The following is a 12444-nucleotide window of genomic DNA, read 5'->3' as shown; positions in this document are numbered from 1 at the left end:
GAACAGCAATCTGTCTGTATGCCTGTCCGAATGTATGTGAACATGATAACTGAAAAACTCAAAGACCTTTTTGAAGTTTGGTATACAGATTTATCATCTGAATTACATATATTAAATTTCCGACCAAGTCTATGAAAGGGGCGATCATTTATTGATCCATATATTCACTCGTATACCAACGATATAGTTAAAAAACGCAACGATTAAGATTATTAATAAAATTTAGCATAAGGTCTTGTACTCAAGTTCCTGATCTGTGTCAAATTTTTAATTCAGTAGGAATATGTCCTTGGATAATCAGTTTCCTGTATTATATCACGAAGCAGAATCTATACTTTACTGCATTACTACACACAGAAGTCGAAGAAGAAGCACTCGTGCTTGCAGAATAGCAGTGACTTCAAGGGGTTTGTTGTCTCTCTTCCACTGCTTCCCCCCTTACTATGTGTGGGGTGTTTTTTAATAGATCAACAAACTCGGAAGACATCAGGAGGAACAAAAAGTGCAGTGGAACGTGTCGCAAACCACATTGAGATGTTCAGAAGCTCGAAAAATGCATGCAGGTTCTGTATCTAGAAGATAATATACACCTAATGCACACATGTGTACGATGGATGATCTCCATGCCAACGAATCGTGAAATTCTCATCAAAATTAAATGTCAACATATGGGCAGGAATCATAGGTGATCTTCTATTGGGATATTGTACTTACTGCCCGAATGCCTGGATAGAGCACCATACCTTATTTTTCTGACAATGTCTTTCCGGAAATGTGGCAAAGTGTGTCGGCCGCGATGCATCGAGGCACGTGGTTCATGCATGACGAGACATCTGCATAACTTTTCCGACGAATATAATAATCACTTACATAACCATGGAAGTGCACCAGGTGAGCGGGACCGATTGCTTGGCCTTTGGATTTCAATCCGTATGATTTTTTTTTCTGCTTTTGGAGTCGCTTTAAATCATTCGTTTATGTGAAGTCTACTAATACAACGAAAGATATCATAATGTGAATTGTCGTCGCTGCGGCAGACATCAAAAGCATATCTTGTATCTTCAAGCGCATCTGGAAATCTTTTTACGTTTAGACTGTGCAATGATGTAAGCGATCATCACTTCCAACAAATATTTTAATAAATAATCAAATAAATCTTTTTGTAATTATTATTGTAAGTTTTTCGTTCCAGCATGATGACGAAACAAGCGTGCGTTTTTCCCCCTTTTTCTTTTCTTTTCTTTTTGTGTGATTTCTACCCTCTCAGCATAGTGTGCAACAATATGTTCCATTGCAATTTTTGTTCGTCTTGATGTTCTACTGGCAACCCTCTGAGTTTGTCGACTCATTAAAGGAATATCTTGCATGTTCAGACGATGCATTTAAGAACAAAAAGAAAATAGAGTAGATCAGCTAAGTTCACGGAAGGATACCCTCCCCCCCCCTTATTATTATTCTGGATTTTCAATAATTTTTTGTAGTTATTGTTATAAAATTAAGAAAAAGGAAGATAGACTGGAAAAGTATTTCATGAAACCGATGAATCACGAAATCTTTGAGCATTTTAAATGACGAATTTTTCTTTTTGTGAATGATGAAATAAAACTTTGCGTGACAGATTTCATTTTTTTTTACCATTATCGTACTTATGAAATATTATGCAATATATTTGAGCATTTTTTGTGACTTAATAAGAGCCTTATTAATATGATAATGACGTAAATATTAACGTCCTTAATCTAGATAATGATATACTGAATAGCATAAGCAAGTTTATTATTTATCACTTCAAAAATATTCTCTCTGAAAGTCTGAATAAAGGTTGCAATAATAGAACCTTTAATAATAAGAGCATGTATCAAGTTCACTAGGTTATATAATTACGCATAAGTATACCACTTATAAATGGGCTCAATTACATTTAATACAGCATCATAATAAACGATTGTAGTCAACCCGATTCGACATTTGTTTTCTTATTGATGCCATTATGCAATGTAAAACTATATTTCTCCTGGTTTCAGTGGTAGACATATTAATGAATATAACTGGTTTGATAATTTTTTTGCTCCGATTTCTACGTCTGTGTTTATCGATCTTCGACCTTAGGAAATACGATAATTATACAAATGAGAAAGTACGGGCAATAGATTAAACAAGAATCCATTAGCAGATTATGAGAACTCGTGACGCATTTCTTCGATTTAATTTCTTCTGAAGATCACTAACCCATTCTCAGATTTGATGTAATGCTATTGATATATTTGGAAGCTTACGTTGCTTTACTGTATAGATAGTTTTTAAAATGAAAGCAAAATGTATAATGTATAAAAATCCCCGTTTCAATAATTGCATTTTCTATGTGAAGGTAAATAAATGTGATAATTAAAACTGTATATAATATTTTTGGTGAATATGAAGGGAGACGCATTGTTTAAAAAAACTCTTTATCAATATGATGATTTATTATGTAGCTTGATAGTATAAAATGGTGTCCATATTTAGGAAAAGTGTATCTTATATCGAAAAGTTTGGTCCAAATATTTAATGCTGATCTATAATCATGATAATAAGAGCACGAGCTGTATTTTATCTAGCTCTTTGTGTCTTTCAATTAACGTGGTCACAGTGACTTGGAAAAACGTTATTCCAAAAACAGTTTTTCACTACTATGGAGGTCTGAAATATAAAGACTCATAAAAATTCTTGAAATGAATTTTTGGAATTAAAATATTCTCACTTGTTTACAGGGTTTGATAGAAAATAAAAGAAGCAGGCTTTGGCAATTTTTCGTTAAAGATTCGTTAAATATTAGTAAATGTGACGCATTTCTTTTTTTACTTCAGTTTTCCTAGAAAGTCGAAAACCTGCTTTCCGTGCTGAAAAATGATTGGAAAGCTTTTTAAGCTTTACTTTTCATAATTTTTTGAAAAAGATATATCAAAGACAACTTAGAAAATTAAGTTGATTTGTAGAATATCCATTCAAAGTACATAATATCTCTTTATTTTGAAACATAGTATATAATCCACAGATATTTGTGAATTTTCTTAGATGTTCATGTTTTCGTGAGGTAAAAGTATTGGCAATTGATCAGATAGAAAACCGTTAACTTGATAATACTAAAGCGTGACGCATTCTTGGAATTAAATTTCTCCAGAAAGTCGCCAACCTTCCTTCCGTGCAGGAACACTATTGGTGACATACTCGGAAAGCAAGCATTGCGCTTTGAACTTTGCATGTGCAGAGACTTTTCAAATGGAAAGCAAAGTGTCCAATAAAACATTCACTTTTCCATGTTCTCGTAAAAATGCCTCAGTGATGGTCTCTTTTATTTGCTTGTTATGATCAACCTTCATAAGCAGTGGGCCTGAGCAAACAAACACATCCTCTCACCCACCACGCTTTTTGGGTCTGGATGTTTGTCTTCCCTGTTGAGGTTCTATGGGATCTTTCCATGCAACTTTTGAAAGGTGGGAAAACATCGCGGAACAACGCTGCAAGAATTGCAATTCTCGTCAATTACTATATACTTGGAAAGTAACTATTTAAATGTAGACACCTGCTCCAAGAAGATCGTTTGAAAAGGGGTGGAGGGGGAAGACGTTCGTTATATTTAATGAGACAGAGGTAAGTGGTTTAACAAATTTCCTCTTAAAGCTGAACAAGCGGACATATTTAATGTGGTTCCTATGAGGAGTGCGATTACTTTTTTTTTCTGAATTCCTATCAGTTACACGATATGATAACTCTTGTTTAATGAAAAATTTGCTAGACTGTGATGAAAAGATATTATGTAACAGCTTGTCATGTATTTATATTATTCACCTGCCAGATTGTGGAAAATTCCAGCCAGTTTATCAATAGTTAGAAATAGCGATATGCCATGTTGGAAATATGAATTTGCATAACCTCTCAAGGCTAAGAGATTTCTTCATGAAGAATTCGCAATATAATTTATGAGCATAATTTATTTTTCATGTTTAAATTGTTCAAATAAAATCTAATTGAATAGAATTGTTCAGTTTAAATATAACTGTCAAAAATTGAGGACAGTTTTTGAATTGAAATGTTCCTTCTTTATTTGTAGAATGTTATTTGTTTAACATATTTTTAGTCTGTTTTAAGAATGTCACAGCAATTAGTTCTAAGAAAACACAGCTCATTAGAAAAATCTACTTCATTATGCAAATAAATTTTCAGAGAATCGCCTGCTTTAAATTTTTTCGTAGGATGGTGACCTCGTCCTTGGTCCCAATGATTGTTTTCTGCCTGAACGTTGAAGATGATTTTTGAAAAATGCAAACCTTAAATTACGAGACAAGAAAATCAAACATATTTTCTTTCAGAAGAAAAAAAAAAGTGTTGATATAGTCCAGTTTTCATCTCGCGAAAGTATATTTTAACATTTTAGAAAGGAATAGTTTTAATAGGCACAAATTTAACTTTTATTCGTTATTTCATATCCGGTTCTCTTTATAGTCTGTTGGAGATAAGCAGCAAGATTTTGAGTCAATAACTAAGGCTTAATTTAACTTTTCTTGTAATTATAATGAAAGTTCAGGGTGAAATATTATGCAATCAGAATAACTTAATCTCTATAGTCCTAACTTTTATGACATCATAATTACATTTACAAATTATTTAGATTGAAGGTCGGCTTAACGTTCTCTGTATTTTACTATGAATAAAATCAGGGATCAAATTTTCTGAAATTCAGTATCAAATTTCTGAAGATGTTTGCGAGAGGGGTATGCAACTCAGGATTAATATCTGTTTTAGAATTATTATTATATTCTTTTCGTAGTATAAACGGGGTAAGATAATTGTAACGGAAGTTTATTTGCAAAATTCCATCATAATATTATTGCTTTTTACATCTAATTTTGTGTTGTAATTTGTGCTGAAATTAGTTTTGTCAATTCGGAATGAATTTTTTTTATAAAATTGAGAGATGGATTACTCTCATTATTTTTAAATCTGGATTTAAATGATAAAAAGTAATTAAATTACTATGAAATTAAAATTTTTAGAAAATAAATTACGCTGTTGAATTTTTTTTATTGTTTTAAATCAGAGAAAGATCTGGAGTTAGGTTTCTTTAAAATTATCATTCACCATTTTGATATTTTACTTCACGGAGCCGTTTAAATTTTGGACATTAAAATTTCAATTTGATAATCTAGTTATTGGAAAGAATTATTTTTAAAAATGAGTTCTTCTTAAATGAAATTTTTCGTAGCTTTTTAATGTAATGGACCTAAATTCCTGTAATTACAGAATTCAATGTTGCATCTAATATGTTAAAATCATGAATTTTATTATCCTATCTTTAAATTTTTTTGGTTTTTTTGCAGACTTGTAAACTTAATTTTTAGTTTTTGGAAATACCAGGTCTTAGGATGTATGAAGCAAAATTTCATTGCGAATCTTGAATATTTTTTAAAAATTAGTTAGGAGGATTTTTCAGAAACTAAAGAATGAAATCGTATGTATCTTTGTTTTACATTTTTTAAATATTAGTAGTTGACTTGAAGGTAAAATGCAACGCAATTTGATGCATTTTATTGTCATCTAAGCATGATTAAAAATTACGATATCCAAAATAGTGTTCTTGGTGCTTCGAAAACGGATATTAATATAACTATTAAATCAAATCGATCTAATCCAGAATTTTTATTCAAAACAAAAATGAAGAATATAATATCAAAATTGTTCAAGTTAATCCGGTATGTCTCGTCATTTTAGTAGAACGCACATAAATCAGTTTTTTTTTTTCAAATAAAACCATGTTTTTCTTCTAAATTATTTTTGTATTTCATTAACAGGATTTATCTCCTTCATTTTAATTCGTTTAATAATAATAATTAATGTAGCGAAGACCTGAGTTGGTTAAGGTAATTAGTTCGGTCGTTCTTGGAATTTGCCCCCGCACTGGATTGGAATGAACCAGCTAGAAAACCGGTTGTTATGAATAAAATTTTGGTGGAGAATATATTTTGTAGAAAGAATAGAACCGTTGATTTAAGTTTAAATAAGTATAACTCTACTAAAAAAAAATCTACTTTCTCTATTTATTTTTCTCCGTATTAATGAATTGAATGATTTCTTTGATAAATAAGAAAATGGTGAATTTTCGTAGGTCAAAAATGATTACATTAGAGAATTAGGAATTAATTCTTTTGAGCAAAGGACTTTCTAAAAGCTACGAGTTGTTTTTAACAAATAGTAAGGCAATTTCAAGCCCTGCTTGTTAATTTTTTTTTTTAATTCAGTAAGATTTTTATACACCGGTTTTTAAAAGTAGTGATAACTTGTAGAAAACAAATCGAGGGAGGCATACTGCGGCTTCGTAAATGCAAATCAACTGCTTCGAAAAAAAAAAAAAAAAAAAAAATGGATATCCTCTCCCCCTAGATTTTGAGAAATTGTAAATCAATAATCTATTTTTAAAAATTACGCATTGCCTCTAGGGATTGCAGTGAACTTAACATAATCGCACTTTCTGCATACAATATCCCATATGTCGTCAATTAGTAGTCATCAAATTGTTGTTTTGCTTTATAAAATTTCTTAAACATATAAAAACTGCAGTCTAGATATGCTTTCTGAATACTAGAAAAAAATATTTATAACTAATTCGTACTTCCCCAAGGTTGAGAGTGGAAATATTGTAATCTTTCATTGATAAAAAAAAATAACTATGGAATTAATTATGACGAAACTTTTACTTAAACTTTTTTTATGCTTTATAATATATTTGGAAGCGAAATTCGAAGAAAATCTGTTCTATAATTGGAATTCCATAGCATTGGCATACAAATTATTTAGAAGTTTTCACTTTTATTTATGTTAATAAAAATATAAATCGATAATTTTTATTTGGTAATTATAAGTTGTCTTTATGGATTTTTGCCATTATTTTTCTTTTATTATTTTATCCTCCTTTATTTTTAATATAAAAATTGCTTAGTATTTATTGAAATTAAGAGATTTTTATATTTACTAAAATTTCATTATTTATTAAAATTAACATGTATCAGCGATGTTGATTAATGCTTATTATCAAAATAATTTAAACAATATTAAATCATTTTATCCTTAATGCTGCTTTCTATCCATGGAATGGGTTGTTAGCATAATGTAAGCATAATGTCTAAGAATTGTTTAACATGCAAATTAAATTTCTTGTGAAATTTTACTCTGAATACTGTATAAAAGGAACAGGAATAACAGTTTTTTCCTTGGAAGTAATAAATTCCTGTTCATGAAATATTTTTAAAAATCAAGAGAAAAAAATTCCTCATCTTATTTTAATTTCTTTGAAAATTGAATTGAATTCAAATTCTTATTTGCCTCAATTCCGATGAAGAGTGGTTTAAAAATAATTGACATGATTAAAATTATTACTCTAAAAGACCACGACTAATGCTATATTTAGATGAAACGATTAAAATTCAAGTTTTCACATCGGAAATACAGGAGTTTCTATCGTTGACATTCAAATCCTGGCTGATAGCGTCATCCCATTTCGCAGCTGTTCAATCTTTAGCCTTCTGTTTCGAATCATCTGCGTTAAAAACACACGGCAGTTTGACAGGTAAATTCGTCAACAAAGATGCATTGATTTCATGGTACATGGCGCATGACATGCGGAATCTGTTCATCCTTAAAACCGCTTAATCTCAGTTACATGAAGAAAGATAACATCGAATCTTTTAAGTTAGAACATATCAGACGAACTTGATATGACGTTGCATGTCACTCATGAAATCCTTCTACGTTGGCGATAAATTTTTGTTTTCGTTTCTCGCTGTGGGGATCGAACTGCGTTTAGTATGCGCGCCGTGCCATCACCTTGGAAACTGGTTGACTTAGTTGCTTAGTTGCCGCGCCAATTTGACGCCAAAAGGGCCCTTAACCCTCGAATGCACTTTTAGAATACAGGTCCAAGGGCACTACTGGCAAGTTCTTTTGGCCCAGAACAAACAAAAAGGTATGCGACATTATTACTTAATGTGTGACTTAATGGTGGGAGTGCCCATTTCGAAGTGACGGCATTGGAGTGTGCAGATTCGATGATTCGAACGTGTGAATATTAAAGATTTATTTTGAAATGAAAAAAGCAATTGAATATGCAAGTGAGAAACATAACTACATAATTCTTTTAGATTTATGTTGTTTTATCTATTTTATGATCTTAAATTTATTTATTTTTGCAAAAATGCATTTTTTTTGTAACAAAATTTATAGCTTGGTTATGGAGGATGATTTCACATTTGAATTTATTTGATATATAAGAAGAATGATTTAATTTTAATATTGCGTTTTTAAAATTATTTTTTTGTTACAAATTTTCTGTTTTTCTCATTAATTTCTTGAGGATATTAGCAAGACAGATCTGTCCACTTCACTTTTTCGATCTAGTCCCGCCTTTTTTTCTCTTTGTTCCGGATTGGGTAGATATCCAGGATTTATTCAAATTCGAATCGGATATATCAAGTTATCATTATTTTTTTTTCACGAATGCAAAGAGAAAATTTTGTTAAAATAAAAAACACTTTACATAAGATGTTGTATCAGTACACAGTTAAAATATTTTTGGAATAATATTTGTATATGAATAATGGTAATTAAAAATGCAATAATCTGGGAAAGTGAAATTTGATATGTATTTATTACACCAAAATGGTAGATCTGCATCTGGTACTGATTCCTCATCATCTGACCAGATTCAAAAGTCCAAGGTCCAATCCCGAAATAGTTTCATGTAGTTTCAGAATAGAACATTATTATAACTGAACTAAACCAAATTAAATCTTTGTGGATAATGGTAATTAAAAATGCATAAGTTAGGCAAGTGAAATGTATTATGTATTTATTACACCAAAATGATATCTGGTATGGTACTATCTGTATCTGGTACTGGTTTCTTATCATCTGACCAGATTCAAAAGCTCAATGTGCAGTCTCAAAATAGCCTTCGATTAGTTTCAAAATAGAACATTAATATATTATGTTGTTACTTATGGCACTTTACAAGCCCGCTCACAGATCTGTCAGCGATTTAAGCCGTGAGCGTCTCTTGTTTTTCCAGTAGCGGCAATTAGGGCCGAGTACGACTTGGCTACTTCATGCGTCACATTCGCTTGCACAACCCCTTTTTACAGTGGGCACATCCAGCGCCTCACAGATAGAAGAAGAATAACCATGCCAGAACTAGGACTTGAACCCGGGAAACCCAGATTACGGGGAAGACGAGCTTACCCCTATGCCAGGACGCCGCCTGAACATTAATATAACTGAACTAAACCAAATTAAATCTTTGTGAATAAAGGTAATTAAAAATGCAATAAGCTAGGAAAATAAATTTATTATGTATTTATTACACCAAAATGGTAGGTCTGTATCTGGTACTGGTTCATCATCATCTGACCAGATTCAAAAGTTCCAAGGTCCAATCCCAAAATAGCTTCGTGTAGTTTCAAAGTAGAACATTAATGTAACTAAACTAAACCAAATTCAATCTAGCTAATCTTTTATTATTTTTTAAATGAATATTTACTAATAGAAAAAAAAAATTGACGCATTTCTTTTTGGTTCTGGGATAGATTATTCGAGCCAATACAAAGTCTCAATACAATTAACAATATGTATTTGAAATTTGCTGGGTTTTTTTAAAATTATTTATTCGGTGAAAGTGATGTTTAACAAAGATGTCTCGAAAAATACAATATTACTGAAGCCAGGTGAAAATAGTTGCCTTTCAAATTAGAAAGTTATTTTGAATAGATAAGATCTTTTTACTAATAAATTTTCAAAAGATAAGGTAAAAAAATATTAGAAGAAAATTATGTAAAAAATTCTTAACAAACAGTATAAGGAATAAGACATTAAAATGAAAAATTATATCTTTGTAACAAAATCGCCGCGTGGACAGAGACCAATAAAAAAAAAAAAAAAAAAAAAAAAAAAAACAAGAATTTTTTCGCGCGGTTTTATATCAGGATTATAGCTATTAGTATTCTGGGGATGTCAAGATTTACATTTTTCTGAGAAATGTTTATGCCATTAGCAGAGCATTGACTTATCGTTTTTTTTTCACATCTAACCACGATGATAATAATAAGAAATTTTGAATTCCAAGTTGAAAAGATAAGTGGTATTTATTGGCGTTCGAAAGTATTAATTTTTTTTCGTACTTGTTTTTCCATTAGCATTTTCAATTGAATTTCTTAAATATGACTGATAGGGTATCAAAACATAAAAGCTTTTAAACATTGTGACTTCTTTGGGGGCATTGACGAAGAAGACTTGTTAATTATGATTGACATAGATTTGAATTCGTTTTAAAAATTAGTTAAGGTTTGATAATTATGCTTATTTCGTTGTTTGAAAGCTACAATAATGCGGATTTTACAGTTTTAAACTTATGTCTGTTAGAATTTTAAATAATCATTATTCTTTTAGAATGTCAGTACAAAACCAATCGTTCTAATTCATTTTATATTCAGTTAAAATTCACATTATTCGGTTGATGTCGCTTCCATTTCTCTGCATTTCCGGATTATAGCTTCATATTAATTTGCATTGCAAAATAGTCACACAATGCGGTAGAAAAACCGAAATTCAAAAAATGGCGATTGGTTTAATTGTGACCGAAGTGCTTTATGGGAAGCATGAAAATAATACGATTTCTCTCATATAGTATAATCATATTATAATTCATAATTATGTGTTACACCCGTGTTTAACTAAGAAAAATATTATATTATTTATACGTTTAAATTTGGTCGCAAATTTTGCAGATCAATATTTTCTTTCAATAATAAGCTATGTTCATTCGAATAAAAGAAGGAATTTTTGTATATTAATTCAGTTTTGTTCTTTATATCATATTGCTGAGACTTCATATTCCAGTAGGAATAAAAATGAATGCAAATTTATTCAAAAAATATATTCCACATAAGAAATAAATAAAGTTAACTCGAAAACGTTTTTAGTTAGACGGTTGAAATTCGGTGTGCGGTCACATTTTCAGATTTCTATCAAATTTTGAATAAAATCTGTTCAGAGGAAGTCCGTCTGTCCATTTGTGAGAATATAAGGTAACGCGAATAATTATTAAGTGGAGAGAGCTCGAGATAAAATTCGGATACAGATTTAATATCCGTTGTGTAGAGACCTGTCAACTTTTGAGCCAAATCGAACTACGGGTTGACTGTCAATCCGTCTGTTCTTTCAGAAGAAAATACGCACGATAATTCAAAAACACAATGACTTAAATATATCAAATCTTGCATGGGAATATGTGACTGCGAGTGCAGTTTTGTGTAATTTTTGTTTCAATCGCTTGAGAAAAATATGTCTAAAACTCAAATTCGTTTTTTGGATACTATCAATGCATGCCAAAGATTAATCGCCAAATAACTCGCCAAGGATGACACGACAGATAATGTAAAAATGCTAAATTCACGCTAAAAGTTAATATTTCGTAACTATTGTATGCTAATACCATGTAAGGCATTCTCTGGCATAACAATTTATTAGAGGGTATGCGAGAAAGTTTTTGGGAGACAACTCTCACGGGTCCTTTATGCTTTATCTGAATGTGATAATTTATTTTCTTTATAAAAAAGAATGTATGCAATTGGATATTATTTGCTTGAAGGATAATAAGTTGATTATTATTTTTTAAATGTAAAAACATTTTCTTACAATTTGTGGCAATAGCAGAATACAATACTTGTTGCCACAAATTACGATATAGATTTAAAATTTCTCTTAAGAAATAAAGAAGAAATGCTCATTTCGATACATATTATGCATTTAAATATTTATCTCGAAAGAAATTGTTAACTGACATTAAAAAAAATTATGGATGAGTTTAAAAATCACCTTTCATTCTGATTTCATCCATTATTGTTAAAATATACGTGCTCTATCTGAATATGCAATACCTTTATAGTGGTCTTTACCTTTACCATACCTTTATGAAATGGCAATCCCTTTTTCTTGGTAAGTTACCCCCTTCTCTTGAAAGTAAAAAACAATGTTTCCATGAAGATATCTGCTTGATAAAGTTAAGAACCTTATTATTCTTTAATATTAGGCAATATTTATCTATTTTTTTGTAATAATGCAAATTTCTCATGAAAAATGTCTTAGATATTTATTGCCCATTTCTACTTATGTCATATCATCATGAATTTAAATTGAAATTGCTCCCAGCTGTTCGACGTCAGGATTAACAAAAAATAAAAATAAAAGTTCTGAAACTGTTTCATAGTCAACACTATATAGTAATGAAGTCAATTTAACCGTCACAGATGAAGGTGTGATTTATTGTTGAAGTCCCAGAAAACGATTTTCAATACCGATATGTAAGGATAAGCCATTTTGTTTTTATCATGCACAAAAAAAAAAAAAAAAAAAACATGAAAT

At 30.5% G+C, this 12444-nt stretch overlaps 1 protein-coding gene across 4 annotated transcripts in view; it reads left to right on the top strand.

Moving 5' to 3' along the window:
* Positions 1–12444, top strand: part of LOC129963793 (cytokine receptor-like) — a 237786-nt gene that overhangs the window by 15466 nt on the left and 209876 nt on the right. Inside the window, exon 1 of one of the 4 annotated variants that reach the window (XM_056078347.1) lies at positions 7826–7996. The exons of 2 other annotated variants lie outside the window; for them this stretch is intronic. The gene's annotated coding sequence lies outside the window, so the exon portion shown is untranslated. Of the gene's footprint in view, positions 1–7825; positions 7997–8123; positions 8142–12444 lie in introns of those variants that run through there. One more of the 4 variants, XM_056078348.1, reaches the window with a different exon arrangement.

Source organism: Argiope bruennichi, chromosome 3 (genome assembly GCF_947563725.1).
Source record: "Argiope bruennichi chromosome 3, qqArgBrue1.1, whole genome shotgun sequence".
NCBI classification, from domain to species: Eukaryota; Metazoa; Arthropoda; class Arachnida; order Araneae; family Araneidae; genus Argiope; species Argiope bruennichi.
This window is presented reverse-complemented; position numbering and strand designations above follow the sequence as displayed.